Genomic DNA, 19,015 nt, shown 5'->3' with positions numbered 1-19,015 from the left:
AGAATTATTGAAGATTGAGCTAGAAATATTTGATTAAAATTTATCCCACAAACAACATTGGTTTCCAAAAACTTAGTTCTACTGAAACTAAAGTATAAATTTAAAACAAAAAGTGTGACATGTCTTGCAACAGCAAAGAATACTAGGAAAGTTTGGAGATTTTTTTCCTTTATTATAAAATTAATAAATGCAGATTAATTGAAAATTTGAAAAAAAAAAACCAGAAGCAATTTTCGAAACTATCCCACCACCATAATACATCAGAATTTCATGTATTTTGTTCATCTTTATGCTATATCTTTCTTGTAACACAAATCACAAGTATTTGATTTATTGTATACTCAGATGTGGATTTTTTGTTTATTACAATGTAAGCATTTTTATAATGCTACATAGTCTTTATAATTATTATTTTAATGGTTGTGTAATATTCCACAGACTGACCAAACTGTTTTACCTAACCATTTAGGCAGTAAATTGAATATATAGGTTGTTTCTAATTCTTCTCCATTTTTTACTTAATACTGCTAATGCGAAATAATAGAAAAAATATATATACTGGTCTCTGCCCCGAGTTCCTGACACAAAGCTCCTAAAACTTTTATAATTTCCTTAGCGATAAGAGCACTGGAAGAATCTAGATGTCCTAAGGTTTAGTCTTTGGCCCTGATTCCTGAAGACAGCTCCTAAATCCCTTGGAATTTCTTGAGTGATAGAAGAGACAACTCTTCCTGGGCTCCTGGATGGAGGCTGGTCACCAGAAAGACCAAGCCATGATGAGAAGCCTGGAACTCTCAGCCCCACCCCCCTCTCCATGGAATGTGTGAGGGACTGGAGACTGAGTTAATGATCTATCACACCTACATGATGAAGCCTCCATAAAAATCCCAAAAATAGGGGTTCAGAGAGCTTCTGGGATGGTGAACACGTCTAGATGCTGGGAGGGTGGCACATACCAACTCCATGCAGACAGAAGCTCCCAGTCTTGGGACCCTTCCAAACCTTGCCCCATGTATCTCTTCATCTGGCTGTGCGTTCATACCCTTTATTATATCCTTTATAATAAACCAGTAAATGTGTTTCCCTGAGTTTCTGTGAGCCATTGTAGCAAATTATCAAATCCCAGGAGGTGGTCATGGGAACCTTGATTCATAGCTGACCAGTCAGAAGTATAGGTGACAATCTGGAATTTGAGATTGGCTTCTGAAGTGGGGGCAGTGTTATGGGACTAAGTCCTTAGCTTGTGGGATCTGACGCTAACTCCAGGCAGATAGAGTTAGAATTGAGTTGAATCCTATGACCCCCAGCTCGTGTCACACAGAATTGCTTGGTGTGTGGAAAACCCACACATCTGGTGTCAGAAATGAAGTGAGGTAATAGTGTGAGAGTAAAGGGGAAACACTGGAGTGTTTTTCCAATTCAGCTAGTAATACCTTTATGTGGTTTTTCAACACTTAGAATATTGTCTTAGGCTAAGTTTCCAGAAATGGATTAAGAATAAAGAGCATAAGAAAGGATATAAATACTTTTATGATTCTTGATCTATATTGCTAAATTTGTTTCCAAATAAATTTTAACCAATTTATAGGAAAAGGTCTGATTTTACTCAACTCTTGTTAACTTTTGTTAAATGCTGCTATTTCAAAATTATTTTTTTATTCAGTTAACTCACTCTTTATTTTCCCTTATCTTTCTTTGGTTTACACAGAGAATGAAAAAATCCATATTTTTATTTATTTTTCTATGAAGTACACTGAACTTCTTGGGGGGTCAAAAGCTGTATTCTTTTGCTTCTTAATATTCCTCACATATAAGACTAGAAAGAGAATAGGATTTGGAGCCTGAAAGGCTCTGGTTCAAGTAATTACTTTGCTACTTATTTGATTTGTGATCTTGGGCAACTTATCCTCTGGGAGCCTCAGTTTTCTCTACTGTAAAATGGGATATCAGTTCTACTGCCTGGGGAGTCTATGCAAAATGACTGGCATATTCCAGGAACTAAATAAATATTCTCTTCCCACACATTATATATAAGGAACTCTATACTTTTTGTTGAATAAACAAACTCATACCTTTTCTCATTTAATGATTTAGTTTTAGTCTTCTCAATATGAGTACATAGTACCTTTTTTTTTTTGCGGGGGGGAGGGGGGGTTGGAGATCAGCCCTGAGCTAACTACTGCAAGTCCTCCTCTCTTTTTGCTGAGGAAGCCTGGCCCTGCGCTAACATCCATGCCCATCTTCCTCTACTTTAATGTGGGATGCCCACCACAGCATGGCGTGCCAAGCGGTGCCACGTCCACACACGGGATCCAAACCGGAGAACTCCAGGCCACTGAGAAGCAGAACATGCGCACTTAACCGCTGTGCCACTGGGCCGGCTCCAATATGAGTACATTTTATAATATTTACTGAATTTATTTTTACTTTCTAATATTTTAGAGAGTATGGTTACTTTGATCCACAAACATTTGTATTCTGTTTTGTGTGGTCAAATCTATTTTTGTGGTTTGTTCTATTTGGGTGGAGATATTTGATGCAACAAATATGTGAGGCAAAGTCACCATAAAAAGAAAACTCACAAATTTATATGCCCAACTGCGTGTTACCCACACCTGTCAAGGACATTGCCAGTGTTGGAAACCTTTTCAAAAAGGCTTCATTGGAATTTCTGCCAGGCCCTACCTTCAATGAGAGTATATTTGTATAACCAAAAGCCATTTAAAATATGATCCTAGGGTCTCAGATAGGTATCAATATGAAAAATTCCAATTTGGATTTTAAAAAAAGAGTTGCCACCACTATAAAATGAGATTCTTTTGTGTGATTCATAACGTAGCTGCTGGAAGTAATCCTAAAAAAGAAACTACGAAATTATTTTGACAGATTACAGACTAATTGAGAATATAATCACTCAATGGGACAACTTTGAAGAACAATGTATATAGATTCTGGATGTTTGCTACTGAAAACAAGTAGTGTTTTTACTTTATATTTACCCAGTACTTGGAAGTTCTGATGCAACAAATCTAGTGGCATTGAATACCTTTTATAGAACTCAAGAAAAAGATGACCTTTTGTTGCACTGAAAATTTCTATTAATGCGTCATTAAAAAATTTCTAAAGTATTTATCAAGTACTTACTATGTCATCTGGGACACACTTCAAGGGACAAGAGATATATATCCCCCCCCCCAAAAAAAAGTGAATTATGTCACTTAATTCTCAGATAGTCAAGGAACTAAGCAGAAAACATAAAATAATAGACATAATTACACACGTGTCCCAAGTTCCAAAGAACCGCCCCCTACAGGTATAGAATAGAGGAGACATGATATGGCACTAGTATCTGTGAAAAAGACCAAGATGGAAGTGCAAACCAGAAAAGAATTTCAATTGACAATATGATTTGCATAAATTAACAATATGGCCGCCAAAAAAACAACTAAGACCACATTAGCCTATATTAATGGGAGTACAGTATCTAGAAGCAAGGAATTGATAAGCTACTCTGCTCTAGCTTGTCAGACCCTGACCTACAGCATTCAGTTCTGTGCAGGGCTTGTTAAAGAGAATTATAAACAAATGGGCTGAGCAGTGTGCAAGCAAGACAGTGAAGGGACTCAAAAGTCATACCACTTTTAGCCTGGATAAGACAAGAGCAGGGAGAGGCAAATGATCATAATATTCAGATACTTCAAACATTGTCATGTGGAAAGGAGATTTGACTTCTTCCCTATGGCTCCAGGAAGCTAAATATGAGCAATGGTTAGAAGAAATCAGTCAGAGTTCAAACCAATATAAGTCAAAGTTTTCCAAAGATATCTGGGATGCTTCATATAACGTTATGAGTGCCGCATCACTTAGCGGTATTCAAGCACAGACAACAGGCATTCAAATGTTGAAATAACTTCTGTTAGCTAGCTTCTCCTTCCATCAGCCAACGTAGCTTAAACCAATAGTTCTCAAACTAGAATACGTATCAGAATCCCCTGGATGGCTTGTTTAAGCACAAATTCTGGACCCAACCTCAGAGTTTCTGATTCAGTAGATCTAGAGAGAGACATGAGAATCTGCATTTTTAACAAGTTCCCAGTTGATGCTGATAATGCTGGTCCGGGGAATCACTGTGAGAATTACTGGGTTAAACAAACACTTGGAGGAGACGACTTAGACATTCTAGTCTGGAATGAGAGTTTGGATTGGGTGACTTATCTTTCAGTCCTATAGCAGTTTCTATAACACATTCAACATTAAAGTACTTGATGTAAATTATAAGAGCTGTAGTAAGGGAAAATGAGTAAGTACATTGAGGAGGGAAGATTTAAGTAGGCCAAAGCTTGAAGGGAAAGTAGAATAGAATAGGTAAAAAGTAGGAAGAAGAATGTTCTAGTAGGAACAATCTGATCAAATGTAAAAGAATTGAAATTAGTATAATGAGATAAATTTTTGAATATTAACTGATTCTTTTTCCCCCCAGAGTTTCATCCCCACCCACCTTCACCATTTCTCTCATTCAGTCAGCCAGGCTGGTGTATGTGCTTTGTCTGGGGAAAAGTATGTATCGGCTGAGAGAAAAAGGAAAAAGTAGTTTCCTTCCGGTTTTTCAATTTTCAAAAATTTAGACTCTTGTAGAAGGGAAAGAACTCATGCTCTAGAGAAAGAGCTGCGCTGAGTGAGAGCAAATATTCTCCATTCTAGAGCTAGAAAATCTTTCTCCAGGCTCAAGGGAAGGAGGGAGGTAAGGACGTACTAGACAGAGGCCTCCAAGGGGACATGAGCCTTGGCTCACCTTAAGCTCCAGGGACCTGCATACACGAAAACCATGATTTTACTGAAATTGAATTTTCATAACCCCTCAGACTAACGGCTTGAAATAGAAGTCAAGTTGTTAGAAAAATAAAGAGTCACATTAATTGCACGTCTCATGCCCTGAGATGCACACCTACTACAGGAATATAATGTGTGTTTGGGTTGAAGAGGAGGCTGACATGGTTGGGGAGAATACGTTGGAAAGAGAATGAGCAATTAGACTGGGTAAGCAAGATGAGACCAGAATATGGTGGACTTTGCCATGACAGAGAGCTGCTTAGGTTTAAAGCAGTGAGTTGAGTTCCTTAAAGCCAAGGCGATCTGGCCTCTAAGGTCACCTTGAATTCTGTTCAGGTTTCTAGTAGCCACTCGTCAACCTTCCTTTCTACAGCTTAAGGACAAGCTAGCACTTTTGGCATTCTTCACTGGGACTCTAATCAACCATCCTCAGGAGGACCCTTTGCTGAAACCTCAACTGAAAGAGAGTTCTCACCTCTTTACCATCTAAGGACTTGCCTTTCATTTAACACCTGGTAATAATTACGTGATGAGTTACAGAATTATTTCAGTCAACTATCACCTAGTCATATTCACAAAAGTTAGTTATAAATTAGCCTATATATTTTTAAGTACCTGATGTTCTTTTGGTTGATGCCAGATGAATTTTGTGGATAGGTGACCTTATTGGAAATAAAGGAATCTTACTTCAAATAAAAAGCATGTGTTATTTTTATATTTTCGAAGGGGTTCTCCCCATCATCAGCTGGGTGATTCTCTAAACTGTCTAAGGATTTATCTGGATATTGTGTGAAAAAAATTCCTATGTCCATCAGTTCATTGAACTTAATCTTCCATATATGAATACAAATGTAAGTGCTCAAACTCAACAACAAAAAAAACAAACAATCTGATTACAAAATGGGCAAAGGACTTGAATAAATATTCCTCCAAAGAAGAAATACAAATGGCCAATAAGTGCATGGAAAAGATGCTCGATATCATTAATCAGTAGGGAAATGCAAATTGAAACTACATTGGGATACCACCTTACACTCATTAGGATAGCTACTATCAAGAAAATAGAAAATAATAACTGTTGGCGGGGATGTGGAGACATTGGAACCCTTGCGTGTTCCTAGCAGTGGGAATGTAAAACGGTGCAGCCACTACAGAAAACAGAATAGCACTTCCTCAGAAAGTTAAAAATAGCAACTACCATATGATCCAGCAATTCCACTTTTGGTTATATGCCGAAAATAATTGAAATCAAGGACTTGAATAGGTATTTGTACACCCATGTTCACGGCAGTATTATTCACAATAGCCAAAAGGTGGAAGCACCTCAAGTGTCCATCAACAGATAAATGGATAAGCAAAATGTAGTATATACATACAATGAATATTTATTCAGCCATAAAAGGAGGAAAATTCTGACACACGCTACCACATGGGTGAACCTTGAGAACACTATGCTAAGTGATATAAGCCAGTCACAAAAGGACAAATATTGTATAGTTTCACTTATATGAGGTACCTAGAGTAGTCAAATTCATGAGACAGAAAGTAGAATGTTGGTTACCGCTGGCTATGGAGAGGATGAAAAGAATTCCGAATACGGATGTTGGTGATGGTTGCACAACAATGTGAAGGCATTTAATGCCACTGAACTGTACACCTAAAAATGGTTAAGATGTTAAAACATATATGCACACCTTAAATGGTAATTGTTTGTTAGTGAGATCGGGTATGTTTGTAATATTCATTTTGACTTCCAGGTTAGTTTCTTTGCTAATTTTTTAATTGGAATAGCCATTTTGTTGTTAATTTTCAAGATGCATGTATATGCTAAAGTCCATTATCATATTTTTGAAAAGCAAGTGCTTAATCAGATGCTGTTTTAAGCAGAGAGATTACCAAAGAAATTGCAGACGCTTACCAAGGAATCCCTTCCCCAAATGTTAAATAGACTTTACCAAAAGTGAACACCTAGAATGTTCTTCGATTTCAAGATCAGAGGTCCAGATCATCTTTCTTGTCTCTGGATGTAATTTAGCATCATTTTATAAAGCACTGGTTGTTCTTGAAAGTGTTGCATTTTGTATGTTTTTGTGAGAGAATGATGAAAAAGCATTAGCCGCGTGGATACTCCAGCATTGCAGATTTCTAACAGTGGGCTTGTCTTAGAGGATATTGAGGGAGGTGACTGCCGTCTCGTCACTCGCATCTGATAACTAGTATTCACTTTGAAAAATTCACTTTATCTTTTGCCTTCCCCTCTGTGTATGAATTATTTATTTATTTGGTTTCCTGAAAGGAAATTAAAAACATGATTCTGAGAATTGGCCCCTGCTGCCCAAAGTCATTCACTTGGCAAGTGGAGAGAGAGAAGAGAGGGAGGGCGGGGGAGAAAGGAAGGAATGGAGGGAGGCAGCTTTAACAATAGCGTTAAACATAATTTTCAGGATAGATAAAATCTTGAGAAAGTGCATTTCTAAAATTTTGGCTTAAATTTTAAACTTTTTAAAGAATGCAACATTTATGTAGGGGCCAGAAGTCAGGGTCAGTGCACTAAGAGGGTAAAGAGAAGGTTTGGAGGAGTTGGCAACGTAAATGTAAAACTCAGACAAACAGTGGCCGTTCCATGTTCCTGAAATAAACTGCAAGCCAAACCAGAATCTTGACCAGGTCCCTTGAGCCAAGTAAAGTGTCAAAGTGTACTCAGTGTCCTACACCTCATGTGCACCTCTGATGAGGCCAGGGGACAGTGCTTCCCCCAAAATGATCTGAGGTTCACAGTAGCAACACATGCAACCTTCTGTCCACAAATAGAGCCATGAAAATAGCATTGGCCTTTATGTCCACTGGCCTATGTCCTCGAAGAACTCAATGTGGAACCAAAAGCAAACAGGCACTATGCCAAAAAAATTAAGTAACAGGCTTTTGACACGCTTTATGACTTTCCACATTCTGCGTGTTTTTAAGAGAAGAGTCTATGCTTGTTCATAAAAAATTATTCAGTTTTCCAGTAATAAAAGTTGTCTTTAAAAAATGATATATTAATTTAATAGATTATTTATGATCTTTAAAATATGTAATGATATGAAAGATTTTTGATATACTGTTAAGTAAAAAAGAACTGTTACAAGCCAATGGAAAGTGTTAAATTATAGTTTTTGAAAAGGTAAAACCATGACTCTCATGATATAAAATAATCACTTGTCAAAGAGTTTTACTTAACTTATGATTAATTGCTAAATGAGGAAACCAGACAAGTGTTTCAACCAGTTAAAAGGGGAATTAAAGAACCACAAATGTACATAGGGTAAATGAATATTGAAATAAATTTACAAATGTACGTGAAACTGGCCTTTTTCTGGTAAGGGTCAGTGGAGGGTGTCTCTCTACTGTACAGGAGTCATTTGCAAGTCTACAGACAAGAATTATTTGCATTTGCAATAATTTGTCAGTTATCTACAAATTATAGCAGTGAAAAATAGCCTAATCAAAGACAAAGCTTCACATCCCTATAGCAGTGTTTCTCAATCTCTTTTTTCATTATTACCTTCCTAAGGATGCTTTTTAGACATTTTTCCTAACCCTCTCCTGCCCAAATTAAATACTAATGAACAAGATTTTGTTGGGTAGAGTTGAACTTTGGAGAGCCACAAACCATTGCAGTAGCTAAGATTTTTTTCCACCCCTAAAGAACCAATTTTTGCCCCCTTTGTGGCAATTGAGATTGCATGCCCTATAAGACAGACAGTCCCCAGAGGCTCTAATATTCCACTGAAAGGCCATCTAGTAATCTCACTATGATATCATTATTTAAAACCACATGTATATTACATATATATATGTATATATGGGTTTAAAGTATAGCTTATATGGGAGTCAGGAAACTGTAGCCTGGACGTCAAATGCAACCTGCCTGTCTCTGTCAATAAAGTTTTTTGGAACACAGCTACACACACTGTCTACAGGTTGTCTGTCTCCTAATGCCTGTGGCTGCTTTTGCACCACAATAGCAGGGTTGAGTGACCATGACAGAGACTGCAAGACTGGAGAAGCCTCCAATGCGTGCTATTTGTCTGTTTACAGAAAAAGTTTGCCGACCTCTGGTTTATACGAAACTATTGATAGTAATTATCTGTGGTTAATAGAATAATGTTATTTTTCTTTAAAAAAAATCTATATTTCCTATAAATGTTTTACTTACTGTTGGGATGAAGACTTTTTAAAATTATTTATCACACATCAATTGTGTACAAAGCACTTGAGACATAGAAGAATAAGACATGGTTGCTGCCTTTTAAAAAGCTTCTAATCTGGGGCTGGCCCAGTGGTGCAGCAGTTAAGTTTTCACGTTCCACTTCCGTGGCCCGGGGTTCGCCAGTTTGGACCCCAGGGGCGGACCTACACCCCACTTGTCAAGCCATGCTGTGGCAGCGTCCCACATGTAAAGTAGAGGAAGATGGGCATGGATGCTAGCTCAGGGTCAATCTTCCTCAAAAAAAAAAAAAAAAAGCTTCTAATCTACATTGCTGAGGTAAATTGGTGTGCTTGCTATAGGAGCACTGTTGCATACTTTTACTAAAGTAAATTAAAAACAGAAGTAGATAGGGAAATCTAGACAGAAAAAAAGTATGTATTAGTAAATATGAGATGGGTCAATGTGACTTTTAGGTTAAATTCTGGCCTTTGGAGCTTTAAATATTAAAGGAAAAGCAGATTTAATAGTTCATCATGACTGAAATATTTACATCATATTATTATAAAAATAAGAAAAAAAGAATATGCTTGCTATAAATCTTTAGAGAATACTATATTATCCCTTCATTCAGATTTTATATTCACCAAGATCATAAAATTCAAAGTTATCCTAAAAGCCACTGTGAGAAGATATGTAGTATTTCCGGACTTAAGCTGTCCTGATTCACATAAATCTCGCATGTTTTCCTATCCAAGTTTCAAGATATTGTAACAGAGCAACTCAAGACAATGTGTGGCGTTCCATTCTGTTTATTCTTTCCTGCTCCCAGAAACTTACTTTCCCAGGGACCTTACCCTTGAAGGGTCTCTTTAATATCTGAATGATAATATCTCAGTTTCCTTAGAAGCTGTCCTTTGTAATACGGGACTCTTGGATTCCTAAAACCATGAAGACCCAGGCAAATGACTTTTCTCATTGCTCAGTTCTAAGAATTTGAGGACAGGGGCTCTCCAACCCAGTATGTTTACAGAATAAGAATTTTATCTATTTGTGAGATAAATAGGTAAGTTAATAGGTCTTTTGAAAGATTAAAAAATTTAATGTTTTTGTTTCAAAATTCTTCAGGAAGTAACTATAAGATTACTAGCATGAAATGCAAATCAATTCAACAATCATTTGAACACCTAACATATCAGCCTTTCTTAATTACATTTTCATAATACAAGTGTGTTCCAATCAATTGTGAGATGTCTCCAATAATCTGTCACTAATAAAGCTTGAAGTCCTGAAGTTTGCAAATTATTTACTTTTCGGAAATTAAAACTGATTCAAGGTGGTGGCTATATTAAACCCCCCCCCCCCCCCCCGCCTTCTAATACTGCCTGCTAATGCCTGTTACTGAATGAGCAAGAAAGATGATGTTAAGGCCAGTGACATGGACACTCCCATAAGAGGTGTCTGGTATGTGAACAATATCTGTCGTTTGCACCGTGGTGTAAAAATGGGGTTCAAACTTGTAGCCAAAAGGAGAGAGTCAATGGGGAAAGAGAAGAAAAGAGGAGGAGGAGGGAAAGATGGAGAAGGACCAAGGGAAATGGTGGAGGAAGAGGAAAAAAACAACGACAATTTTGAGGAATGAGAAAGGAAGAGGTGAGCCCAAAGGAACCAAAGAATGAACAATCAGAAAACAGAAGAGAGTGGCACAACGCAAACAAAGGGAGCAAAATCTCAAAAAACACGGTGTGGTGGGTAGGGTCAATTGCTGCTGAGAAATCAAGTAACATTGGGGACGTGAAGCAATTAAATGTCCCTGGAAACCTCAATAAGGGCAGAATGCTGATCTTAAAGCCTGAATTGAAGAAAGAGTTAGAGGAGAGGAAACAAAGAACTTCTGTGGACTCTTCCTTACTGACGCCTGGCCTTGCTGGGAAAGAAAAAGATAGGATGGTAGTTAGAGAGGACACTGAGTAAAGGTAGGCATTTTTAAGGATTAGAGAGCCCTGCGTGTGTGTATGGGTTCCAAGCAATAAAGAGGGATAGGCTGAAAATATCAGATAGAGAGGAAATAACCAATAGAACAAGGTTCATTGCCCAGAAAGGACAGAAGGAGATAGGATCATGAACAAGGATTGGTCTTGAACAGGAAAAAGCACACCTCTTCCTCATAAACTGGAGGAGAGGAGATAAGAGTGAGTGCGTTTGAAGCTCAACTTGTTGTGGACAAAAAGCCAAGGGGATTCACACTCTATAAACCTGCTCCTTCATCACAGGAGAGGCACAACCATCAGCTGAGAGGAAAGGAGTCAGGGTGGAACATGGATGGCTGCTGTAGAAAGTGGGAGAGGAGGAGGAACAGAAACAGGTAAAATTATTGCTCCAGGCGGGCTCCCTTAAGGCACTGACTGAGAGGGGAGAGCCAGAAAGAAAAGAGAAAAGGATCACAGGCACAGTCTTAGGGAAGGTACACATTTTCCAGAAGAAAGGAAAGAGGAACCAGCAGAGACATTTGAGAGAGAATGGCTATAGAAGTGGGAAGAAAACTGCATTGCCATAGAAGCCGTGGTAAGAAACACGTAAAAGACTAAAGGGGGGAAAAGATGGGAGTTGATCAACAGAAGCCAAAACTGCCAAGAGCTTTGGATGATAAATATGGACAAAAGTCCAGTAGATCTGGCAAAAAAAAAAAGTCATGAATAACTAAGAGCTTTTCTATAATGCTAATGAGTAAACCAGATTTCATGGAGAGGTAATAAGGAGTTGAAAACAGTTATTGGAACAATTTCACCTTTTCAAGACCTTTAGAAATTAAGAAGTGTGAGATAGTGCTAACAGTTTGAGCAGATGGTACTGTTGGGGTATTTTTTGTATCAGAGAAAACTGAGCATATATGTGTATGTCTGTGTGTGTCTATGTTTGCGTGTGTGTGTGTGTGTATGTTGGGTGCCATTGTAACTCAACAACTCAGCTACCTTGTAGGATTATTGTAGGAACTAAATGAAAGCACTTTATGAATTGAGAAGTACCATACTAATATTAGGTACTATTATTTTCATTATGCACAAATTCTCATTTTTTGAATGTAAGAAACATCATTCTTATGTTTCCTGCCATTCAAAATTCCATTAGTGCTTTATATGAATGCAGTCATGAATCAATAAACTTTATCTTCAGGGTTCTCCTTGGAGCCGCTAAAATTCTTGACAGCTCTGCAACGAGAAATCTCCAGACAAATGGAAACCAGGAGTTCCCATCTCAGAAGTTGAACAGAAAAAAAATGGAAAAAATATGTTAAGCTGATTTCTGTGGTCCTCATACACCTTCAAGTTATAGGGACAAAATACTGACTGAGGATTAGCTTCATTTTTCTTTCTGCTTTGGGATCTGTTGTTAATTTAGTGAAATACATATTTCTGCCAGGCAAGACCCAGGTAAAGCTTAGGTCAAGTTACAAACCCAAGCCTTTTATCACACTCTGACAGCAGGAAAAACCACGTCTGGAAAATGTCATTATCAGGAAAAAACTGTGTTTTGCTTTGAGTCCTTGGCTTGAGGTTTTCTTTACATTTTAAAATTCCACTAAGGAGCTAAAAAGTTAGTAGCTAACAACTACTAAAGTAATTAAATTGTGTAGAGGCCAAAATAAATAAAATCCATTAATTAGTAGGACTGCATTACATTCTATGACTTTGTCCAAATATTTTTGTAAGAACAGATTCTCAAACTCTCGATATGAAATCAGTAGATCTTTGGAACAGAGCAACGTTCCTATTTTGTTGCTGTTTTATATATTTTGGAGAAAGTAATTGAATTTACCTGAATCTCAATTTATTCATATATAAAATAGAGACAATATGAATTATCTTGTAAATGTGAAGATTCGCATCCTTTTTGGGCACTTAGACAACAGACATTTCACCCTCGTCTTCATAGAGCTTTGCATATTCAAAAGGCAATGTTACTAAAACAGCATTTCCATCTCTCAAGCATAGAAAAACTTTGACACTCAGAGATTAGCTATAGGTTTGAAATAGAGCATCTGCGGAAAATCTATAATTATAACCAGGCCACAAAAAGATGAGGTGGAATACACAAACAGACTCTTAATGTTGGTCACTTTAAGCAAAGGTGGGACAAGTTGGAAGATATGAATATTATTTTATTGCATTTGTTATCACCCTGAAAATGTCTTGCGATTCGTAAATTTTGGAAGAGCTTTTCTAAGCATTTTAAAATAAATTTCAATAGTCTGTGTCTCTTTTTCCCTTTTACTACAAATTAATATGTAGTTTCTTAGGTCTGCATTTTAGGACACATAATTAAAGATAACTTTCTATAAACCCATATTAAGTTTAAGTGAGGCAGCTTCAAATTGGAAGACTTACATAAAACTAGCAAATGTAACACTTGGCTATCACATATGTCCTCATGTCTAGAGAATTTCTTGGGCTGTCACCAAAAAGTCTAGTCTGAGTGAAAAGATGCTTAGTAAGGAACAAGGACAATCTTTTATGCCACTCTTACATAAGGATCGCATTGGCAGCAAATAGTCCAAGCCATCCTTGTCGCATGCTGCTATCTGCTAAAGATGTGAACAGCACAGCGAACTGCTGGAAGAGGAATGAGTCACGGGCAATACCTGCCACATGCATTATTCTCAAGGTAAATGCAAGTCATGAGACGAGGCCACAGAGTCCTAAAATAGGCTAAGCCTGTCACTTAGTACCCAAAACAATTACTCAAGAAATAGCTCTTTTTAATGGGACAAATTACTCCATCAGCATAAAATGACACTGTCATGAGATTGTTGGATAATTTCTTTTTTCTTTTTAAGCAATTTCCTGGTGATCACCCTGACATGCAAATTACAAATTAAAATTACTTCACTTAAAGGAAGCCAAGAATTGTTTTCTAAAAAATCTCTTCTCAGTTCCAGTCTAGGTTTGAAGTCGCTCCCACAGAAGGACCACAGTAGAGGCTGGCCAAGAGAATCCGTGGGAAGCAACTGCCGGGTAGACTGAAAAGCAAGTGCCTTAGAAAGACCAGAAAGGCTGCAGGCTTCCTGTGTGGGGAGGTCAGGAGAGGAAACCCCACAGTCCAGTTTCTCATGCGCATGTCTGCTGGAAAGACATGGGCCATCACAGAGCACGTGAAAGGGACAACTGAGCACAAAACTTTAAGCACAGGTCAGGACCAACTAAAGCTGAAGTTTGCCAGGTATATTCGTTTCCTAGAGCTGCCAAAACAAATCACCACAAACTGGGTGGCTTGAAACAGCAGAAATTTACTGTCTCACGGTCTGGAGACTAGAAGTCTGAAATCAAGGCGTCTGCAGGGTTGGTTCCTTCCGGAGGTTCTAGGGGAGAATCTGTTCTGAGCCTCCTTCCCAGCTTCTGGGGGTTGCTGGCTGTGCCTGGTGTTCCTTGGATTGTAGACGTAGCCCTTTCCTCTCTGCCTCCACTGTCACAGGGTGTTCTCTCCCTGTGTGTCTCTGTCCAAATTTCTCTCTTCTTATAAGAACACCAGTCATTGGGTTATATTCCATCTTAATCCAATAGGACCTCATTTTAACTTGGTTGCATCTGAAAAAACACCACGTATTTCTAAATAAGATTACATTCACAGGTACTTGGGGTAAGGACTTGAACGTATCTTTTAGGGGGATACAACTCAACCCACAACACCAAGTCTTTCAGAAGTGACCTGGCCAACCATTAGCAGGAGGATCTGGGACCCTTGTGTGGCACAGCGTAAGGAAAACATAGAATATTAAAGCTCAAAGCAACCTCGGAAATCACCAAACCCAACCACTTTACTTTATAGATAATTAATAGATCTTACCAAAGCAGCAATTTGCAACCAATGGCAGTTTGAGTACCGAGGATACAACCAGTTGTGAAGGATGAGGCAGGAAACTATTAGTAATAAAAAGTACTAGGCAGTGAGGATGACTCACTTTTTTTATACACAAGGGTAGAGTAAAGGTTATGCCCACAATCATCTCAAGGAAAATCTTTACCATGCTCTACTGAAGACCTACCTAAACACAAAATGTTAGTCCTCAGTCCTCTCCTTTCCAACAGGAGGAAAAGAAAGAGAAGTGCAAGTTGTAAAGAGAAAGAGAGAGGACAAGAGAGATACAAACATATATGAATGCCTACTGTAGACCAGGAGACATGCTAGACATGGAAGACATATCTCATTGCATCTTCATAATCTAAGCATGTTAGTTGTTATCCCCACATCACAGATGAGGAAACTGAGGATTGGTGTATCCGAGTACTTTGCCCGTTGTCACACTGCTAGTCCCTGATGGAACTACAATGAAACCTAGGACTCGCTGACCCAAGGCAGCACTTCCCAAGAAGAAAAGTGGAAAGAAAGAAGTTCAAAGTCCTCATTTCAGGTTGTTTCTCGGAAACAGAAAATTCACATACTTTTGAATGTAAAAATTTTCTTAAAGAGAGCAAAAAATAGGATAGATGAAAAGATATGATTTGGGTGCTGTCTTCAATTAACGTCTTGAATCTCTATAAGGAGATGACGGTATAGAGATGTGAAGAAAACTATCTAGATTAGTTTAATGGGAGGTGAGAGGCTGAAAAACCACTTGGGGCTTCACTGACATTCAAGACTAAACAGTTTTAGAGTAACAGAACATAACCAGCTGAGAGACACATTCTTTATTTTCACGTTTCATTTTATCCATCTTAAGATCCAGGCTAAAGAGCCCTAATCCCAGCTGGGGATAGGGGCTGAGCTTCCAGCAGGCCCGGACTATGATGCTGCATTTTCTATACACCAGCAGCGCACAGTGAGTTCTTGTCCAGATTCAAACTACAGGGTCCCTAGTATGTTTCCACAGTATTATCCCCAAATGAGAGAAGATAGCTTGGAGGATCATTGAGGGTTCAATGTGTAGAAGGTAGCTGCAATGTATGGACAACTGTAAATAGAAAAGAAAAAGAATCCTATCTGTTACACTTGGCTTAGTGTGGGTCATCTGATTGGAGATGGACAGCTCTGCAGGTACATCCAAGTTTATTGGGTATGATGAAGCCTTCCTAAATAGAGCCATTGCTTCAGTTGTTAAATTGTCATAAAGACCCTATTAGAATAAGATAAGCCTTCAAAATTGGCTTTCTTCAATGGAGTAGTTTGTTAAGGGTATTCTGAATGTTACTACTTCATGTCATAAATCTTAACTGATGACTGATGCTGATGATTTGCCTTACATTTATTCCTAAAAGGCCTGAATTGTGAACCTAATCAATACTAGCTTATCCTCTAACTCCAGACATGCCTCCAATAAACTCCCCCATAGCAGATGGCTAACACATTCCTGGGTCTGTCCACCAAAAATATGTTGCAGTATGTCCTTGCCTTCTCTATCATGAAGTGCATCTCTCACCTAAATTCATCCAGAGAGCCAAGTCATCTCCCTTGTCTTCTTTTCAGTTGATCTCCAAGTCAATGGCCACGCCCATTCTACAGTTACCTACTCATTCTTTTCTAATCCTGGATTCCAGACATTTATTTTAGGCTGCCTGGTGGACATCTCTACAAGATGGTTGCACAAGCATCTCACAGGTAGTATAGCAGGATGAGTAGGAGCACGTCCCTTAGAGCTAGATAAATCTGGATTCAAGTCCCAGCTCTGTCTCCTGCTTGCAATGAGACTTCTTTTGGTTGCTGATTCTTCTCTAAGCTTCAGTTTCCACATCTACAGGATGGGAATAATATGGTATCTACTTTATAAGGTGGTTGTGATAATTAACTTATAAAATATTCACAACAGGGGCTGGCCCCGCGGCCGAGTGGTTAAGTTTGCGCACTCAGCTGCAGGCAGCCCAGTGTTTCGTTGGTTCGAATCCTGGGCGCAGACATGGCACTGCTCATTAAACCATGCTGAGGCAGCGTCCCACATGCCACAACTGGAAGGACCCACAATGAAGAATATACAACTATGTACTGGGGGGCTTTGGGGAGAAAAAGGAAAAAAATAAAATCTTTAAAAAAAAAATATTCACAACAGGGGGCCAGCTCTGTGGGCTAGTGGTTAAGTTCAATGTACTCCACTTTGGCGACCCGTGGTTCACTTCCCAGGCGTGGACCTAGACCACTCATTGGTAGCCATGCTGTGGCAGGAACGCACATATCAAATAGAGGAAGATTGGCACAGATGTTTGCTCAGGGCGAATCTTCCTCAGCCAAAAAAAAGCAAAAAAAAATCCACAGAGTACCTAGCTCATGGTAAGTGCTCCATAATAAACATTATAAAGCTGAACTCATTATCTCTACCTGCAAATCTGCGTCTCTCACCCAGTCCCATCCTCCTAAACTCATTCCTTTCCATCTCCATCACATCCAATGGGTCACTTAGTTCTGTTCATCCCTGTTCTACCTTCTTTTAAGACTTTATTTTTCGAGAGCAATTTTAGATTCACAGCAAAATCCAGAGGAAGGTACAGAGATTTCCCATACACTACCCGTCCCGACACATGCATTGCCTCCCCCATTAGCAACATCCCCCATTAGAGTAGTATGTTTATTACAATTGATGAATCGACACAGACAAACCATAACCACTCAAAGTCCACAGTTTGCATTACAGTTCACTCTTGTTGTTGTACAATCTATGTGTTTGGACAAATGTATAATGACATTTATCCACCATTATAGTATCATGCAGTGTGTTTTCACCGCCCTAAAAATCCTCTATGCTTCATCTCTTCGCCTCTTCCCCTAGGAACTACTGATCTTTTTACTTTACCCCTAGTTTTGCCTTTTCCAGAATGTCATATAGTTAGAATCATACACATGTAGCCTTTTCAGATTGGCTTCTTTCACTTAGTGATACACATTTAAGTTTCCTCCATGCATTTTCATGGCTTCATAGCTCATTTCTTTTTAGCACTGAACAATAGGCCATTGTCTGGATGTACCTCAGTTTATTTATCCATTTACTGAAGGACAACTTGGTTACTTCCAAGTTTTAGCAATTTTGAATAAAGGTGCTATAAACATCCATGTGCAGGTTTTTGTGTGGACACGTTTTCAACTCCTTTGGGTAAATACCAAAGAATGTGACTGGTGGATCGTATGGTAAGAGTTTGTTTAGTTTTTTAAGAAACTGCCAAACTGTCTTCCAAAGTGGCTGTACCATTTTGCATTTTCACCAGCAATGAATGAGAGTTCCTGTTGCTCCACATCCTCCTTAGCATTGGGTGTTGTCAGTGTTCCAGACTTTGGCCATTTTAATAGGCATGTAGTGATATATCATTATTGTCTTAACGTGCATTTCCATGATGACATATGACGTGGAGCATCTTTTCATATGGTTATTCGCCATCTGTGTATCTTCTTTGGTGAAATGTCAATTAACGTCTTTGGCTCATTTTTTATTGGGTTGTTTATGTCCTTATTGCTGAGTTTTAAGAGATCTTTGTATATTTTGGATAATAATTCTTTATCAGATGCTTCTTTTGCAAATATATTCTCCCAGTTTGTGGCTTGTCTTCTCATTCTCTTGATTTTCTTCTTTTTTAGCATATAGGAAAAGAATTATGTGAAGTTATATATTTTTTTTCCGAAATAAATTCTGGCAGATTGAATAGTATAACAGAGGAAAGACCTGTTTGTAATAAAAAGGTGAAGTGGAAAACAAGATGTATCATCTAAGTGTTTAATTGCTGTAATTTGAAGGCTCAAATATAGCAAAGTCAAAAAAGGAAACATTTTATTTCATTTTACTTCTAAGAAAAATTATCATGATTTTTCTTAATGCCTTGAGAAATGTTCACCCTAATGCCTTAGACACGGCCAGTGCCAAGTGGTAGGAGTATATGGGTAGAGTGTTCTATAAATAGCAGCACTGGAAAAAAAAATTCATGGGAAAAAGATAAGGAAGAATCTGTACCTTTGCCCTGCCCACCTAAGAAGCTCTATAGCAAGTGGCTAAAGGTATCTATTCTAGGGCCATTCTCAGCTCTGCCT

At 38.4% G+C, this 19,015-nt stretch overlaps 1 long non-coding RNA gene across 1 annotated transcript in view; it reads right to left on the bottom strand.

Moving 5' to 3' along the window:
- The window catches only part of LOC139078866 (uncharacterized), a 32,293-nt gene that overhangs the window by 2,778 nt on the left and 10,500 nt on the right, over positions 1-19,015 (bottom strand). The window lies entirely within an intron of this gene.

Source organism: Equus przewalskii, chromosome 23, assembly GCF_037783145.1.
Source record: "Equus przewalskii isolate Varuska chromosome 23, EquPr2, whole genome shotgun sequence".
NCBI lineage: Eukaryota > Metazoa > Chordata > Mammalia > Perissodactyla > Equidae > Equus > Equus przewalskii.
Note: the sequence above shows the minus strand (reverse complement) of the source record. Positions and strands in the feature narration are given on the sequence as shown.